The 20,864-nt window shown below is 38.0% G+C and overlaps 1 long non-coding RNA gene across 1 annotated transcript; it reads right to left on the bottom strand.

Annotated features, from left to right (window-relative positions):
- Window positions 1-6,999: 6,999 nt before the first annotated feature.
- On the bottom strand, window positions 7,000-7,502 carry LOC149842932 (uncharacterized). Its single transcript, XR_016431101.1, has 3 exons — window positions 7,386-7,502; window positions 7,177-7,306; window positions 7,000-7,092 (listed from the first exon to the last, which is right to left on the bottom strand). It is a non-coding gene; the product is annotated as an uncharacterized LOC149842932 (long non-coding RNA).
- Window positions 7,503-20,864: the final 13,362 nt, after the last annotated feature.

Consider the following 20,864-nt stretch of genomic DNA (forward strand, 5'->3'; position numbering starts at 1 on the left):
CTGTTGATCAACCAAGAGGTTGAAGAAAAATCTTTGATATGACCGGCGAGGAAAAATTCAATGATGTTGAAAAGCCATGAGTGAGCTGATATTGATCATAGCTGTGGCGCATGCTTAAAGATTATTCTTTTTGCGGTAAGACAGTGGAAATATCCTGAGCAGTAAAAGGAACTTATCCAATCCATATATCCTCAGTCATCCAAGCTAAGCTGCAATCAAATATCCGCAAAAGGGATCTCTCAATTGTCGTCAAGATGAAGGCGAACCAAGCGAGTAGACCCCCGGGGCCAAAGAAGATTTGAAACATCTCTAAGATGACGGAGTTTGTGACGGATCCTTCCAGGGAAAGTTCGGATCACCGTCGAGATGAAGGCGGATGCGATGAACCTACCGACAAACCCTAAAAGATATTTGATTTCTGCTATCATTTAGAAATTTCAACCCAAGAACCAATATCATAATCCCTGAGAAAGAAAAAGAAGGATCGGATCATCTCCAAGATGAAGGAGTTTGTGACGTACCCTTCCTCAAAAAGAGAGAAAAGTAAGGAGCATCTCCAAAATGAAGGAGAATGTAAAAAAAAAAACCAGAAAAGATCCATGTTTCAAAAGAGTGCAAACAGATCATCATGGAAAATGCCCAGGATATCAAACTGCCCGAAACTGTCAAGAATCATCTTTATCTATGTGAAATTCTTTATCAATGTCTTTTCACTTAATTGCTTTTATGAAGCTAAGAATATTTCCTCTTCTTTTCATATTAGGGAAATTGATATCCTCCTTGAGGAAACTCAACAGCAACAAATTTGAATTTTAGATCTCAAATTCTACAGAGTTGGCCCAATTGAAGCTAATACTCTAGGTAGAAAGAGGTGATATCTTCACACATGAGCACAATTCAATCATTCTGAATCAACTACGATTTTTGGCATCTTATGGGCACTATTTTCTAGTTATCCCAACATGAAGTATGAACTTGAGGTCATTTTTGACGTATCCCGACGTCATCCCTCCTTAGGACTGAAAGGTCCTTTCCTTCCGTCTGATCTGAGCGTTCTCAGATTCGCACACTTCCCTGTGCTCCCCACTGTTCCGCCATAGACAGTTCTCGCTCAGGATAAGGGTTAAACCTGAAACCTTTTTGCAAAAGATCTGTTATTGTCAAAAAGCTATTTTCAGTCTCAGCAATGAGGCGCCCAAGAACAATCCCTTTTCAAGCTTTAGGGACCCCCATTTCTATCCTTTTGCAAAAACCCCTCTTGGACTTATTGTGCAAAGTCTAGAGGCCCATCACAGTTTTCCTCGCTCCTCGAGGATTTTGTATCCATTTAGGCTAAGGATTAAACCTGTCACCTCGCTCCTCGAGGTGTAACCCAAAAACCTTCTGTGAGAGGTCGTCTGTTTTTAGAAAGCTGATTTTAGTCTCAGCAATGAGGCGCCCAAGATCTTCCCCTTTCCAAGCTTTAGGGAATCCCTTGATTTTCTCTTCTCGCAGACCCCTTTCGGATTTATTCATCCAAATTCTGAACATCCCATCATGGTTTCTTCATCCGAGGATTCTGTATGGTTGTCCCTTTCAGGTTAAGGGTTAAGCCTGAACCCCACTTCACGAGGTACCTTCCGTTCAGGTTAGGGTTAAACCTGAGTCCCATTTCCGACTAGATATCTTTTCTAGTCTCATCACGGTTCCTCCATCCGAAGATTCCGCTTCATCTCCCACTCAGGTCAAGGGTTAAACCTGAATCTCGCTTCAGCGATGCATCTGTAGTCCCATCACGGTTTCTTCACTTGAAGATTCTGTATGGTCGTCCCTCTCAGGATAAGGGCAAAGCCTGAACCTCGCTCCGCGAGGTACCTTCCTTTCAGGTTTGGGTTAAACCTGAGCTTCGTTTAGACGAGGCAATCCTCCTGTCCCATCACGATTTTCCCCACAAAGGAATCCGTGCTCTTTGTACATCCATCCAGGAAAGGATCGTCCTTGAAGTTTCATCTCATGAGGCATTTTCCTCAAAATGTCCCATCGAGGTCTGCCTATATTCCTTCCTCATCCAATTTATCTTGATCTATCTTCGTCCCATCCAGGTTAAGGGCTAAACCTGAGTCATCCCAAAAGGGCTGATCTTGTCTCACCTATGAGACCTGATCAAAAATCTTATCTCCCATCATTTCGGGATCTTCGCCCAAAGTTCCATCACGATGTCCTCATTTCTATCATTCAATCGTATCGTTGTCGAGAATTTCGTCCCCCAGGACCGTTCAGGATAAGGTTTTAAGCCTGAAAAGCCATGTTTTGAAATAAATTCTTCCACACCCAGCTCAGATCTGCTAACTGGAGCATTTTTTAAAATTTGGAGTGTTTCTTTGCCACTAAGCTCGGCTTCCAACCGGCTTAGTAGCAAAGAGGGGCATTTGTGAACACCCCAAATTTTTCAAATGTTGTAAATATCCCCTTTTTGCTTTTTCCCCCATCTTTTGGGTAATTGAGTCGGTTTTAAATCTAAATTCCATTTTTACTTCTCAAATTTTGTTGAAATTAAATTCATTTTACATATCTGCCTCAATTTCGGATCCGGATCAAAATCCAAATCTGAGCTTCATTATCCAGTTTTAAATCAAATTCTCAAAATTTTTGAAAAGCTCAGACACTTTGTCCGATACCTGTTTGGATCCATCGTATTATAGTCCTCAAATCGAGAAATGTTTTCTCAAAACTTGGATCAAAAACCCACTCTCTGAAGAAATTTCTCCAAATGGTTTGAAATTCTCAGAAAATTACTTTTGTAAATATTTCTCAAAAATACAAAAAGAAAATTAGTTTTGAATCTCTGTTTTCTCGTAAATTTCAGGATTCTATTCCCAAAATACAAAAAAATGGAAAATTCATGCAAAAAAAAAATTAGGAAAGACTACGTGGTTTTCAAAAGATTTTGCCGAAAAACTCACCTTTAACCACCTTTTTAGAAAAATCTCAAAAGGAGGCCCCTTTCTGGAAAAACCGATTTTTGACGTTTAAGGGTCGAGTTAGGGTTTTGAAAACCCTAACTCGCCTTCCTTCCCCCGCCAGCCCCATGTGCGAAACCCCCTCTCGAAGCCCCCATGGCCTCCATTCGCCCTTCATCTGCAACGGCTTCGCACACCCCGTTTCCATTAACCGTTCATCCCCCTTCTGCTTCAGGGCAACCCTTGATCGCCAACATCATCTTCAACTTCCCCCACCTTCACGAAGCTTCCCCCGGCCAGCCCCATGCGCGACATCCATTTACAGCCTCCACCCTTCGTCCATCTGCAACGCCCTCCTTCTCCGCCCTTGATCCCCAACTTCCTCTGGATCCTTCTATGGTTCCCCTTCCATGTTATAAATACAAGGGACCCCCTTTCTACAGGGGATCGGAGACCCTTTGTCGAGCACTCTTGTCATTAGCAACCAGAGATCCTGACTTCCCCATTTTTCTTAAAACTCATAACCCCTTCTCCTCCGGTGTATCGCATTCAAGAGATTAAAGAGGAAGTACTACCACTCGATCAAGTAAACAGTAAGTGAACAATCTTCCAGCAACACGTCTTGAGGATTCACCCCTGCAATTTCAACCTCTATTAATCTAAGGTAAGAGTTCTTCCTTTTCCCTTTGTTTCCCTTGTAAAATCGCCATTTCAAGCATTTTTTTTTTTTTGCCGATCTTCACACAATATCCATCACCTTCCTTTTGCTTTCAACTTCTGCTCACTGAGTGCATAATTTGCAGGGTCGATCTGCATCTAGCAAGATCGACCTGCATATTGCGACATCAATGGAATGAATACATTCCTACATGTTTTTTTTTTTATTTTTGTTTACGTATGGTTCTATCTTGTTTCAATTTCTGCTTCAATTCCTATTTTTCTTTCTATAAGCTTTAATTCTTGTTGGATTTCTGTTTCTGATTTATTTTCTTCTCCTCTTTTTGATTTGTTTCTGATTCTGATTCGTGCTTGGTTAATTTCTTTCTGTTTGGCATTTCCCTTATTCGTGGCATTCTCATATTCCATTCATGCCCATTGTGATTCCTTGTGTTTTCATAGCAAAATAACCCCATGGCCACTGTAATCCCCTGGGTATTCGTAGCAGCTAAGGGATTGTCATAATTTCTTGCAACTACAATATAGTCGTGTTTTGGGATATCCATTGGTCATTCATAAATAGTCGCATATCATAGTTTCATTATATCTTTCATTGCTTATGCATCCCCATCTGATTATTTCCTTTATTTTGCATTACATCATCGTGATTTACACCCCATCTGTATAAACTGATTGGAGCATATTCTGCTCAAAGATCATCCTGCTTCAATCATATTCATGAGATCAGTTATTCATTGTATAACACTACAACAAAGCAGTAGATTAGCGACGACCACATTCTGTCGCTAATTCGTCGCTAACCATGTTAGCGACGGATTAGCGACAACGCGGCGACAGTATGCTTACGTCGCGAATATTTCGATGCTAACTGGCGACGGAATAATTCCGTCGCCAGGTCCGTCGCTAATTGCGACGGAATAACGAGCGCTATATTCCGTCGCCAATCCGCCGGTACTAAACGGCGACCACGGCTTGGCGACGGATTTAATTCCGTCGCTATGCCGTCGCTAGATTAATATGAATAGCGACGGATGGTTCCGTCGCTAAGCCATCGCTAGATTAATATGAATAGCGACGGAATCATCCGTCGCTAATCCGTCGCAAAAACGAAAAAAAATCAAAAAAAATTATTTAAAAATTAATTACTGAGAACTGTACAATTTCTATTTCCTGTACAATTTATATTTCCTGTAAATAAAAAACAAACCACACAAAAAAATTCATATAACAAGTATCTATAATAATTAATCGTTCCACCTTAAAATTAAGAAGTTTAATTATTTATAATTCAACAATTACAATTAGGAAAAATAAAAAAAATAGAACTTCTTCAACACAGTCCTCTAATCATCGCCAAGATTTTGTGCGTCTTCTTGTTCATTGTCTTTATCTGTCCCTTCAGCTCCACTACCCTGATTATCGCTAGCAGCCTACACAAAAAAAGAACAGTCAGTATTGATAAACAAAATATAATGAAATAAATTACACACTATATGTGATTCTATCATGTGCTCATGTGTGATCTAAGGCAATAAAAAAACTCTATATGTGATTCTATCATGCTCATATGTGTGCTAAGGCATTCAAAAAATTGAATATGTGATTATAGCATGTTCATATGTGTTCTAAGGCATATAAAAAAACTCTATATGTGATTCTACCATGCTCAGATGTGCTTTAAGGCAGGCAAAAAACTATATATGTGATTCGATCATGCTCGTATGTGTGCTAAGGCAGTAAAAAAATTGAATATGTGAATATAGCATGCTCATATGTGCTCTAAGGCAGGCAAAGCCAAAAATTTTATATGTGATTCTATCATAAATGATATATAACATGTTCATATGTGTTCTAAGGCAGTTAAAAAACTCTATATGTTATTATAGCATGCTCATATGTGTGCTAAGGCAGTCAAAAAACAGAATATGTGATTATAATATGCTCATATGTGTTCTTAGGCAGTCAAAAAACTGAATATGTGATTATAGCATGCTCATATGTGTTCTAATGCAATCAAAAAAACTTTATATGTGATTCTATCATGCTCATATGTGCTCTAAGACAGACAAAAAGTTAAATATATATATGTGATTCTATCATGCTCATATGTGTGCTAAGGCAGTCAAAAAATTGAATATGTGATTATAGCATGTTCATATGTGTTCTAAGGCATATAAAAAAACTCTATATGTGATTCTACCATGCTCAGATGTGCTTTAAGGCAGGCAAAAAACTATATATGTGATTCAATCATGCTTGTATGTGTGCTAAGGCAGTAAAAAAATTGAATATGTGAATATAGCATGCTCATATGTGCTCTAAGGCAAGCAAAGCAACTTTATATGTGATTCTATCATGCTCATATGTGTGCTAAGGCAGTAAAAAAATTGAATATGTGATTATAGCATGTTCATATGTGTTCTAAGGCATCTAGAAAAACTCTATATGTGATTCTACCATGCTCAGATGTGCTTTAAGACAGTCAAAAAAACTATATATGTGATTATACCTGAGAGGGACCTGGAATCGAAGATCCCCTATCCTGAACAATGGCCTTGATCTCATTTCGGAGAAAGGGGGCGACGGTGTATTTGAAGTAGTTATTCAGTGATTCATTAATGATCTCGCGTACATCATCACCGGAAAGAATAGTCGGCTGCTTGGAGCTTATGTCGGCGCAAGAAGTCGGTGAGCCGTAACTGGAAGAACCAATAACTGGTGAAGTGTTTATATTACTCCCAAACCTGAACACGCGACCTTTTTTGGGTTCACCTGCTGCAGTCACCCATGCTGTAGGATCAAATGATGGATGCTGAGTAGCGTCTTCGCCATATCGCTCTACCATCTGTTGCTCATATGCCTCCTACAAAATAATGTTTAAAGTATTCATTAATAATTAATGATAACATTATGATAACTTGCATATATATTGCAATGATTATTAATAGAATTAATACATACCGTTGTCGTTCTCGCCTTCTCTGATACGAAGACTCCCGTGGTCTTCCGTTTATGTGTTTCTACAAACGCATCCTTATATGGTACACTGCCTCCTTTTTCTGCTTCCTGCGAAGTTAAATGACAAAAGATTTAGTACACAAGTTTGCAACAATACTTATAAAATTAATATTATATATTGATGAGTTACCATTTTCTTTAGGTGGCTCCCAAATGTCTTAGATCCACCTGTGTGTAGATGGGCTTCGGGCATCTTCGATCGATTTTGTGAAGCCTTCGCAGAGCGATTTTTAAATGCATCTTCTGCCCACTTATCGCACATTTCATCCCAGTAATCTCTCCTGATAGTAATAGGACCATGGCCCTTCCACAGTAATGGATCATCTACTACGCCAGATGCTTTTTTTGCTGCAGTCTTCATAGTGTGCAGCATGTCTGCAAATCGATTGGCAGTCACCTTCTGCCACACCTTCCTTGCATCATTTTCTTCCACCGTAGTTGCAAAGCGATTCGAAGCCTACAAATATTTTCAGAAAGTTTGTAGACATTGCTTAAATAAATTAAATATGAAACATATTAACTATGAGGAACAACTGTATACCATGAATGAGGACCACAATCTGTCTAACACCTCCTTTGGGTACTCTTTCCATTGAGCAATTGGTCCTGGTAGATGTTGAAGAAGTGAATTCCTAATCTCCCGTACTACTTCTTGTGGCTCAAACCTCGTGCTGCACATGAATTGTTACACAGTAAATATCAATATAAAATATTTAAAAGATATGCAATAATTGAAAACAAAATACTTACGGTCGATTATCGATATACACTATTCGAATGAGTCTTCTTGTGCCAGCCTGAGAAGACCCTGTTTCCTGTGTTGGCTGTTGACTTGTGCGATCAACTGGTGTAGGTGGGTCGTGTACAGGCACAACATCATCTGTAAAAAAATACATTAGAAATTCTCAGAATGTGCATTTGAACTAATTAAGCATCTAATTAGTTATATGATATACCTATCACAGGAGCCCGTGAAGATGAAGGTTGAGCCTGGCTACTACTGGATGAGCGACCACTATAACCTCCACGAACCATATTCTAACAAATAACATATGTCATACAATACATTCAAATAATTCACATCAAGTATTATAATGCATTCAAGTCATTCACATCAAGCATTGCAATGCATTCAAATAATTCAAATCATTGACATCAAGTATTGCACTAATTCAAATCATTCGTTAATTACATAAATTATAATACATTCAGATAATTGAAATCATTCACATCAAGTATTACAATGCATTCGAATCATTCGTATCAAGTATTACAATACATTCAAATAAAATTTTTAATCATTCACACCAAGTATTGCAATACAACTCACATCAAGTATTACAATGCATTTAAATAGAGGTTTGTAGTATAAGATTTTGCTCACTAGCTTGAGAATTCTTCCTCGTCACTAGTTTGACTTTCTTCTTCTTCTTCTTCTTCTTCTTCTTCTTCTTCTTCTTCATTGTTTGCTCATCCACTTGGTACATCATTTAGATCACATTCCTCTATGAATGTTTCATCAGCCAATGGAGATATGACATGCATATCATGCGCAACATCGTGACCATAAGCGAAGTCACAGACATCATCTGATTGATAGTAATCACTGTCTTCAGCTAACTCATCTTCCTGTAACTGATCATACTCGGGGTATAGTTTGGATTTCACCTTGCAAACTGCCCACCATTCATTTCTATCTAACTTTTTTATACTCGGATATGAAGTATAATAAACTTGTTGAGCTTGCGAGGCTAATATGAATGGTTCATATGTTCCAAACCTGGATTTATGATTCACCTCCACAATGCCTGAAGCTTTGTCGAGTCTTGTTGCAGTTGGATCAAACCAATGACACTTGAATACCGTAACCCTGTTATTCATGCCTAAGTAAGTCAACTCCATTATTTCCTCTATAACACCGTAGTAATCATGTTCATTTTCACCGTAGCTGCTACCCTTGACACACACACCACTATTTATCGTTGATTTGTTTATACCGTAGTCTTTTGTATGGAATCGATAACCATTTACGATATACCCGTTGTAGCATTGCACAACTTTGGTCGGACCATTTTCTAAATCACATATTCCTTGATCTTTAACATCACCATTGCGAACCTACGCACAAACATAAACAATGATTGTGATCATGATCAATTAAGTAACTTAGTGTTGTTTATAAGTACAAAATTTATGTTAGCTTCTTTACCAACTGTTTCAACCACTCCACAAACTTAGTTTCACGTTCTTTTTGTACTTCTGCATCAGTGAGATGTGAAACTTCGTTTCGCAACTCTAGATCAAATCGTCTGCAAACCACAAATACTTATATTACCGAGTCATGTATCCACATATAGAACATAAAAGGATTTATAATTGAGTTGCATATACATATACTTACTCGATGTATGGGTCGATCGCTGAGCAATTAAAAAGAATATAGATGTGTGCTGCATCTTGCTCTCGATCTGTCAATAGCCTTGATCAGCAACTACCAAATGCATGCCCAAGTGGTTGAAATATCGACAGCTTGTCAGCTACAGTTACTTGTTCTCCATCATCGTTACGGGGTGGGCATGTGTAACGTGTTGGAATATGAGGTTCGAAGTACATAGATGAGAAATTTGAAATCTCTTCTAAAGTGTACGCCTCACAAATAGAGCCTTCTACTCTTGCTTTATTACGAACCTTTTTTTTTAGGTCGAACATGCATCTGACAAGAATATACATTTCAAATTTTAAATATCTGTCATTAAAGAGACAAATATAAAAAAACATATACCTTTCAAATGGGTACATCCATCGATATTGCACAGGGCCACCAACCCTTAGTTCATATGGCAGATGTATGATCAAATGTTCCATAACATCGAAAAATGCTGGCGGAAATATCTTTTCTAACAGACAAACAGTGGTGATGACAGAGTCCTCGAGATTCTTTACATCTGATACAATGACCTCCGATGCGCACAATGTTCTGAAAAATCCGCTCAACTCAGACAATACCCCCCATATAGGTTTGTCTAACATATCATGGAATGCTAGGGGTATCAATCGTTGCATAAAGATATGACAATCATGGCTCTTCAACCCATATAACTGTCCATCGTCAATCTTTACAGCCCGAGCAATGTTAGAGACATATCCATCTGGAAATCTCAGTTGTCTCAACCATTGACATACATGTTTTATTTGATCAGGTCCGAGCACGTACTTCGCCTTTGGTTTCAGTACTTTGCCATTATACTCTTTGAGTTCCAATTCTGGTCTTTTACATATTAATTTTAAATCCATACGGGCCTTCGGATTATCCTTCGTTTTTCCTTTAATATTCATTACTGTATTGAACACATTATCAAACACATTTTTCTCTACATGCATCACATCCAAATTATGTCGTATCAACAGGGTCGGCCAATACGGTAGTTCCCAAAAAATAGATTTTTTCGTCCAATTGTGTTCCTTCCCAAATCCACGAAAGGGTGTAGGACTGCGGGCATCTGTTAATACATCTGGAAAGTATCGCAATCTTCTTAAAATCTCTATGCCAGACAATCTTGAGGATGGACCTTCCGTTTCAGTTGTGCCTGCTGTAAATGCATTCTTTTGACGTCAGAACGGATGATCGCTGGGTAGAAATCGACGATGGCAATCAAACCAACAAGGCTTCCTTCCATGCCTCAATCTAAAAGCTTTGGAATCCTCCATGCAGTACGGACAAGCCAACCTCCCATGTGTGCTCCAACCAGATAACATACCATATGCAGGGAAGTCACTGATTGTCCATAGAACAGCGGCCTTCATGTTGAAATTTTGTTTTTTGTGGGCATCATACGTGGTAACACCGTCATCCCACAGTACTTTTAATTCATCAATCAATGGCCTTAGATATACATCAAGATTTTGGCCAGGTGAGGTCGGACCAGGGATCAACAGAGACAAGAAAAGATTCGGACGTTTCATACACAAGCTTGGTGGAAGGTTGTATGGAGTTACAAATACTGGCCAGCATGAGTATGGAGTTGATCTACCCCCAAATGGATTAAATCCATCTGTACATAGACCGAGTCTAACATTTCGCACTTCCATTGCGAAGTTCTGATGAGTATGATCAAAGTGCTTCCAAGCTTCAGCGTCAACAGGATGCGTGATCTTGTTTTCATCGTGTCGAACTTTATTTGCATGCTATCTCATGTGTTTAGCTGTCTTTGAAGACATATACAATCGCTGCAATCTAGGAGTGATAGGAAAGTAGCGGAGCGACTTGTATGAAACTTCCTTTGATCTCGTGCTACCATTGCCTCTTGTCTTTGGCTTGAACCGAGGATGCCCACATGACGGACATGATATGTCGTTTTTCTGCTCCTTGAAATACAACATGCAGTGATTTGGACAAGCATCAATCTTTTTGTAACCCATACCTAGAGCGTTGACCATAACTTTCGCATGATAGAAATTTTGTGGCAATTTCTCATCTTTAGGCAACATACTCTTCACAATCATGCACAAACGGTCAAAACATGATTGACTCAAATTATACTCGGACTTCAAATTCATTAGTTGAAGAACTGCAGACAAGATAGTGTGACTCTCACAACCGTTCCAAAGTGGCTCATCAGCATCTTTAAGTAAATCATAAAATCTACTAGCTGCATCGTTTGGTGATTCTTCATCTACGGCAGTTCTTACATCACTAGAACTCATAGCAGAACCCAGTTCTGTTCCTGCAGCATCAAATATCAAATTCGTATATGGATTATCGTGCACCACATTCACCCGTGCATCAAAATCGTTTCTAAATTCTTCTCCATGAAACGTCCAGTTCTGATAATCACTCACAAAACCCTTCCTGTATAGGTGATGTCTAACGCCATTAGGTTCTACAAATCGATTATTCTTACAAATCTTGCAGGGACACCTAATCCGACCTGTGGGATCTACCGTACTGACACTCGCCGTTGCAAATTCAATAAAACTATCGACATCATCCATATATTCATGCGATAACTCATTGTCCACTATCCTACGGTACATCCATTCACGGTTTGCAGTCATTCTGTCGTATGATGTTACGAATAGTATCCTAACGAATTAAGAAAAAAACAATCAGAATGCTACGATGAAGAAAATATCAAATTTATCATGCAATGTACTATGTCAAACAATAACAAGAATTTTGATGCATGCATTGATAACTTAATATTTTCATGTGCAAACTATTAATGACACGATACAATCATTTGAAGCATGCTTTTATTATAAAATTTCACATGGAAGTCAAAATCAAATTGAAAGTAACTACATGCAAGCATGGATACAATTACATCAAACATTGCAATACATCATAATCATTCATATCAAATAAATGGCAAACATGTATCTGCAGCAAACACACTTCAATATCTCACTAACTACTACCATGCTTAGCATGGACTCCGTACTCCAAAAATAAGAACACTTCCATATTTCTACATTAAAATCATGCTCAGCATGATCTCCGAACTCCAACGAAGCAGTCCTAGATATCAACAACTAAGTGAGTGTGTGAACAATAAAGTGCTGCATTCAATAAATTAAATAACATGTGATACGTTTGCATCACTTACTCACCACGGGTATTTACCCGATTTGCATTGTTTTTGTCATTTACTTACCACAGGTGGCCGAGCACGAGTTGGTTCCGTTGAAAAATCTGCACAAAAACAAAACAAATTAAGTAACAAACTAACTAATCATGAAACACTAACTAAAAAAATTAAAACAAATTAAAACAACTCTAACTAATTGAAAGAAGAGAAAAGAAAAATAGTATATATGTTAAGCCAAATCTAACTAGAAGATGTTAATTTAACAAACCAGCTATAACATGTTGAACCAATCGACTAACATAAAGTCATAGACAATTTCTAATCTGAACTACTTAGCAAAGGAATAGTAAATCAATCAATTAGTTTACTAGAAAAGATGTGAACTCCGTTTAACCACCACTATCATAAAGAATTCAAATAGCCCTAATCTAACTAACTGATTGTGAGAACATTAAATACCAATCTATCTAAGAAAAATATAATTATAAAAGACTAATAGATTGAAATACTCTAACTAACCATATTTCAAGAAAACAAATTGAAGTAAAACTAACTACCAGTAGACATTAACAAACTAACAAATTGAACAACATGGACAACTTGTATATATACATTACAAAAAAAATTTCAACTTAAAATCCATATGGACAACATATATGCAAACTACACTTAAAACCATATGGACATCTTATATACACATATTACAAATTTTTTTTCAAGCTAATCACATGGACAACATAGGGATCACATAATAACTTTTTTTTTTTAAAAAAGAGATCACATGGGCAGCATAGGTATCCATAACAAAAATTCTTTTCAAAACAGATCACATAGGCAACGTAGGTATCTCATAACAAATTTTTTTTCTTCAAACAAACACATAGGCAACATAGTATTCCTACTAAAGATTTTTTTTTCAAACTGATTTACATAGGTAGCATATGCATTAAAAAACAGATTTTTTTGAAACCAATTCACATAGACAGCATAATATATCTCATAACAGATTGTTTTTTTCAAAAGCAATACACATCGGCAGCATGTTATTCCTACTACAGATTTTATTTTTCAAACGATTCATATAGGCAGCATAGGCATTCAAAAACAGAAAACTTTTTTTTTTTGACAAGTCACTTAGGCAGCATAACTTCATTACAGATTTTTTTTTGACAAGTCACATAGGCAGCATAGCTTCATTGCATATATTTTTTTTGACAAGTCACATAGACAGCATAGCTTCATTACAGTTTTTTTTTTTTGACAAGTCACATAGGCCGCATAGCCTGAATTACAGAAAACTTTTTTTTGTTTGACAAGCCACATAGGCAGCTAAACGCAGGGGGTCGACCCCCCCTGCCGAAAACGCAGAGGGTCAACCCCCCCTGCCGGAAAGCACGGCAGGGGGTTAAACCCCTGCCTTTCCGGCAGGGAAGGGGGTTAAACCCCCTGCCGGAAAGGCAGTTCCGGCATGGGGGGTTGACCCCCTGCCGTGCCTTTACGGCAGGGGGGGTCGACCCCCCTGCCGGAAACGCAGGGGGTCGACCCCCCCTGCCTGAAACGCAGGGGGTCGACCCCCCCTGCCGGAAAGCACGGCAGGGGGTTAAACCCCCTGCGTTTCCGACAGGGAAGGGGCGTACCCCCTGCGTTTAGAAGAAGAAGAAGAAGAAGATTACCTGCGCATCGCCGGACGGTGGCGGGAGGTTGACGGGGAGCGGCAGCTGGCGAGCGCCGGCTGGCGAGCGGTGGACGGGGAGCGGCGGCTGGCGAGCGGCGGCGGCCGGATGGTGGCGAGAGCCGACGGGCGGCGGGAGGGAGCAATACAGCAAAACAGGGAAAAGAGAAAGAGGGATGGGATTAGGGATTTACGCGACATTTAGCGACGGCTTAGCGACGGAAACATTCCGTCGCTAAGTTGTCGCTAAACCAAAATACCAAAAAAGCGACGGAATATATTTTGTCGCTACGCCGTCGCTAATTAGCGACGGATTAGCGACGACAGAGTTCCCTCTCTAAATCCGTCGCTAAAATGGTGTTCTTGTAATAAAAAGTAGCGACAAAAACATGCAGTCGCTAATCTGTCGCTAAGTAGCGACAGATTAGCGATAAAAGTCGTTTCCTCGCTAATCTGTCGCTGAGTAGAGACGGAAAAAATCTGTCGCTAATTTCCGTCGCTAATTAACAATTTTCTTGTAGTGTAAATCATTATGCATTTGTTGACTGTATAGTTATCTCACTGTATGGGGTCGATTATTTAGTAGGCATTTGTTCCTGTGTCCCACAATACAAGCGCCCCTTTCCCATATTTCTCCATGGCAGCCCCAAAGCCCATTCACTAAGCTCATTCACTATTATGAATGTTCTTCATGGGTATATCCACTCCTATTCACTTCCTGGTACCTACTTACGCATTTCATTGTCTATTCCCTCACCTGACATGTGCGTCACCCATCATGTAAGCCCTCACTATATACTGTTCATATCTATAGCATATCATTTTCATAAACTTATGTCATTATCGATTGATGTGCTTCTAGTATATCAATCAACGTATTCATTATACAATGTGCTTATGACATATCATCTGATATACCTACAGTATATCAGTTAATATGTTAGTAACATATAAATTCTGCTAGTAAGTATGTCAGGTGCATAGGTAATATCTGGTTTTCATAATATGATATCATGAGCACAAGCCTAAGCCGCCATCCTCTGCACATAAGTGTCTGCACATTATTTGCCAACACTCATCAACCATAAATGACCAGAGTATTTCCCGTTATTACCTTTTTTTTTTAGCATATTGTTCTGCTATATTACTTTCCCTTAGTCGTTTTTTTTTTACATCAGTGATATTTCAGTTTTGAGTTACATTTTGTTCATTGTCAAACATCTGATGCCCATTGTTGTTCATGTGTTATTGAGTAATATATCATCTTATTTATATCCTCAGTGCATTTTTTTTTATTTTCCTCTATTTCATCTGATTTACGAGTTTGTATTTACTTTGTATAGTCTATTGTTGAGGCTGATTTGCTATAAATGAATTACTTAGATCAGATCGGCATATCGATTATGTGGGTTCCCTTTACTTCAGATCTCGTCTGATCCTTAATAAGTTGTTCTGCTAAGACCACCCTATTGGGTTATGGCAATAAATGTTAAATCGATCTGCTGAGATCAATGTGTTGAGTGAATCTGAATCTGAAGCATCAATTTGTGGTTTGAAGTCGAATATATGACAGGGTTTTGTCATGTGATCGATCCATAGCAGAATTCTTCTAAGAGATTCAATCTGTTGAAATCAAATCATTAGTGTGTATAGTTGTTTGGTTGTTCAGCAGAATATTCATTTTGCTGCGTAGTGGTCTAGTGAAGCGTATGGTTTAGTCGTTTGGCAGAATGGGTGTTTCAATTCGTACATTTTACACTGGATCAGTCATTGCATATAACTTTAGTTCATCCACACCTACCTATTACACTTGTTTTGTTCTCGTTTTCTGCACCATAGTATTTCTGCATCTACATTATCAACATATTTGTAATATATACACACGTACCCCTTGTACCTGTGTGCTCACCTTTTCACTTCTGCACTTTTTTTTTTCTTGTACCTATGTGCTCACTTGTAACAACCCATACCCCTTTAGAATTTTCATTAACACTTGCTCCATTACACATGATATTGCTGCAATTTGCCTTATCCTCAGGTTAAGAGTGTTGAAAGGATATCAATCCAATTATAGAAAGACTACCATGGTATCGAGTCTGGCACAAACACGTGTCAATTACAATAACTTTCTGAAAGCTGTAACTCCCATGTTGGGAATTCCCTTTGCATTACACATCTTTCTGCGTGTTGCAGAATCAGATTTGAAAATCATGGCCTCTGTCTCCTACACTTACCAGCACACTTCATACAGCAACCTCATGTACCAGCCGCCTTTCAGCATTTTGCTCTACATCTCATCCCTACATGCTCCCATTAGCCTCATAACCATCACTCTTACTGCTCTCTTCACACTCAGCATATGCCACCTGTGCTGCTTACGTGCCCTGTTGTAAGGCACCCGTGCACCAGTCTACATAGTCGCCACTTTGGCACCTCACCAGCCATACCTTATGGCTCAAGAAACTCCCTGTTTTGTATTGCCCAGCCGTCCGCAGTTAGTCCCCTCTCATGCATTTGCAGTCATGCTTGAAACACTGTTGTATGGTCCTTTTGAGAGTAATATGGCCCCTAGGTAACTATCTGTGGTAGTGCTGGATATTACCACAACCCTGCTGCTTCCCATTATTCCACCATTTTTTTTTTTTACATAATACACATCCTCTATTGTCACATTTATTTCATTTTTTTGTGGTCTTTGTGCATTTGCTACATACCTGTACTTTCATAACCCCATAGACACACTGCACTTGATTATAGGGTCCAATCTCAGTCCCTCTTTTGCAGCCACAAAGGTGCTAAAACATCACGGCAACTTTATCATCTTTTTCAGTAGGGCTAGGTGTTGCTGTAATCATCATTAGTGTCTATAGTTATTTTTCTATAAAATATAGCAATCCCCTAGATTGTTGTAACTCCCTACAACCGGCCAGTAGATCGTTAGGAAATATCTTCACTATCCCTTGACATCAAACATCATCATACTTATACAGATAACTTAGCAATCATTCACCTTCAATTCTCATCCACACAGCCCATCCTCAGCCACCTACATTGAGTGTATATATATATATATATATATATATATATATATGCACACATGTATGATATATATATACGTATGTCTAGGTATGCATGTACATATATTGGTATATAATGTCATTTCTCCATCTTTTTCACCATTTATGTCTTGACTTTTGCCATTAATATCCATACGATGTATACAAATCTCCTCTATGATCATACTAACCAAGTGTTTTACAGGAAATACATGAAAATATCTATCTTCTTGGAGATTCTTTCAAATTTTAATCAGATTCAAGTTGTAATAGCTAGATTTGAATAAGAATTTACATTTTCTGTTTTAGATAGAATGGATGAGCATGGTAAATGTCATAAATTGCTTGATTTCCATGATTTTGCCTTTATTTCTCAAATTCTCACAATGGTAAAACACGAATGGCACGTGCACCATTTCGTAAGAGGTAAATCAATCCTAAGTTGATGATCCACATCAATGGCCATAGTCAGGGTGTGGACAAAACTTAGGATTTTTATCTCTTACGAAATAACACTGGATCCACACTGGATCCGTTTTTCAAAATTCATCATATTTTCCCTAAATATTTTCTTCTTTTATCAGAATTTAACTTAAAATTAACTCAAAACATATACCAATGGCCATAGTCAGGGTATATTGAGAGTTAATTTTATCTTAAAATTCTATAAAAGCACCAAATGTGTTTCATTCTTCACCTGAATTTAAATACAGATTATTATATAATACATTCAATGACCATAGTCAAGGATGTATTATATCTTCAATCTTATTTTAATTCATTTAAAGAATGGAATAGCTTTTTTTTAAATCCAATTTCAAAAATTTAAATTCATTCATCATTTAGGATAGAATTGCATCATATTTTTAAATTTCTTTTTCATAAATTCAAGTAATTCTTTCCTTCATTTTCAGATCAAAATCCTATTCAAAAATTCAAATTCAAATCTATTTCTCAAAAGGATTCAAGAATTCAATTTCAAGGTCCCATTTGACTTTGAAACTTCGGAATCATCTTGTATTTCAAATTCCAAATTCTAAATCCAATTTAACTTTGAAATTCATTTGTATGTTCAATATTCAAATTCTAAAATTCATTTTCCAAGTTCAATTTAAACTTGGAAGTTCTTGATTCATCTCCTAAATTTAACTCCAAATCCATTTTAGGATCCAGGGTTCAACACTTATATTGGATCTCAGACCTCAGATCCAATTTCCTTATAGGATTCAGAATCCAATTTCACCTTGGATCTCAGGCTTCAGATCCAAACTCCATGTTAGGATCCAGAATCTAATTCTACATTTGGATCTCAGATTTCAGATCCAAAACCTATCTTAGGATCTAGAACCCAACTTCCACATTGGATCTCGAAATTATGGATCCAAAATCCATCTTAGGATCCAGATTTCAGTTTCACTTTGGATCTCAGACTTCAGATCCAAATCCATCTTAGGATCTAGAGTCCAACTTTACATTGGATCTCAGACTTCAGATCCAAATCCATCTACATTGGATCTCAGACTTCAGATCCAAATCCATCTTAGTGTCCAGAACTCAATTTTACATCAGATCTCAAATCCCAGATCTTAAATCCATGTTAAGATCCAATTCCATTCCCAATTCTAGATTTCAAAATCCAAGTCTATTTTCAGATCTCATTTGAACTCCCTAAACCCATTTCTATTTTAAATACCATTTGATTTTCTCAGATCCATTTTTAAAAAAAATCAAATTCAATATCACTTCCAAATTTCATCTTCCTTTCCTAAATTCAAGATCAAATTCAAAGTCCATTTTCGACTTTGAAACTTCACTTCCTTTCATCTCAAAACTTCAAAGCATGCTTTTTCAAAATCAAGATTTATCCTTTCAAACTCTGATTTATTCTTCCAAAGACTTAGAACTTCTCTGATCGATCTCAAGTTCTAAAGTTAGATTCAGTCATTCCAAGTTCATCTCAGAAAACTTGGAAATTTTCAAAACATCTTTTAAAAGGAGCATACATCTTTGCATTGCACAAGCATGATTCTTTGTGCATTTAGAGTTAGAATAAAATTCTTAGATTATATTTAGGCAAAGCAAAAGGCGTAGATTCGATCCTTGGTTCGATTACCCCTGGTAAAGGTGCTAGGAACTGTCGAACCTCGTACCGATGAGCGAATCCCGTCTCTCCATTTTCCCGCAATATTTTCAAAAACGGAGGCGAGTTAAATTTCTAAATATTTTTCAAATAAAGGTCAAGTGAGACCGTGCAAAATCGTTCCTCTTCTCTTTTTCTTTCTTTTTTTTCTCTTCTCTCTCTCTTTTCTTTCTTTTATTCTTCTCCCTTCAAAAAGGAGGAAAATAGATGTTAGAAAAGGAAAAGAGAGAAACCACCCGAGAGGAAAAATTTTGCGATGATCACACTATACAGTTATGCCTTTTGGGCTCAAGAATGTTGGAGCAACATATCAACGGGCAGTGAATGTCATCTTTCACGACCAGATATGCAAAATAATGGATGCATACATTGATGATATCCTCGTGAAATCTAAAGAGGAAGAAGACCACCTCAAAGCCCTTGATCAAGTCTTTAAGCGACTCATTCTTTATAAGTTAAGACTTAACCCACAAAAGTGTGTTTTCAGAGTCGAATCAGGCAAACTGTTGGGTTTTCTCGTCAGTAAAAAGGGAATTGAAGTTGACCCAGCCAAGGCAAAGGCTATCATTGACATGCCACCCCCAACAAATCTCAAAGAATTGAGTAGCCTTCAGGGACGCATGCAATCAATCCGGCGATTTATTTCCAACTTGGCAATGAGATGCGAACCTTTCAACCACTTACTCAGAAAATGAGTGAAGTTCAAATGGGGACCAGAGTGTCAGCAATCGTTCGATCGGATCAAGAAATATCTTCTCAATCCTCCAATCCTGAAGCTGCCAAAATTGGGAAAACCTCTTTTGTTATACATCTCAGTCAATCAAGTCGCATCCGGCAGATTCTTGGTACAGTATAAAGAAGGCAGCCTGATAGAGCACGCCATTTATTATGTGAGTAAGACTTTCATAGACTATGAAAAAAAATACTCTCAAATGGAGAAGACCTGCCTAGCTCTGGTATGGATGTGCCAAAAGCTAAGACACTACCTGTTGGCATCTGAAGTCAAAATCTTGTCTAAACTCAATCCTCTCAAGTATATCTTAGAGCAACCTTTTCTCAGTAGACGAGTCGCCAAATGGCAAGTCTTACTGATGCAGTATGACTTAGAATATGTCTCGCAGCAATCAATAAAAGGACAAGCAATTGCAGATCAATTGGCAGATTTTCTTCTGGCAGAAGAGGTGAAAGCCGAAGATGACTTCTCTGATGAGCAAATCTGCAATATCCTATCTGGAATTTATTTTTCAATGGTTCCAAGAATATGGCTGGAATAGGCATTGGAATCTTATTAATCACTCCTAAGAAGGAGATGATTCTATTTTCTCTCAAGTTAGATTTTCAATGTACCCACAATATGGCTGAGTATGAACCCCTGATTTAAGGTCTAAAGATTCTACTAGACTTGAATGTTAAGAGAGTGCATGCCTATCGTGACTCATTACTCGTTGTCAATCAAGTCCGAGCCGATTGGCAAGTGAAAGATCAGAAGCTATTTTCTTATCAGAAAATCGTTTCAGCTTTTGTTAGCCAGTTTGAAGAATTTCAGCTCTTCCATATCAAAAGAGATTTTAATCAGGTGGTTGATAGTATGGCCAGTTTAGGCTCCATTATGGCATTCAAGAATGGAGAATCTTGTCGTTCTTTTGAAATTGGCAGACTTGACCAACCTGCCTTCCTTCCAACAGAACAAGTACATCAAGCTGAGCAAAAGAAGAAGCCTTGGTATTATAACATCAAGAACTTCATAGAAACCGGTGAATTTCCTCCAGAGCT

Source organism: Nuphar pumila, chromosome 3, assembly GCF_984573655.1.
Source record: "Nuphar pumila chromosome 3, dmNupPumi1.hap1.1, whole genome shotgun sequence".
Lineage (NCBI taxonomy): Eukaryota > Viridiplantae > Streptophyta > Magnoliopsida > Nymphaeales > Nymphaeaceae > Nuphar > Nuphar pumila.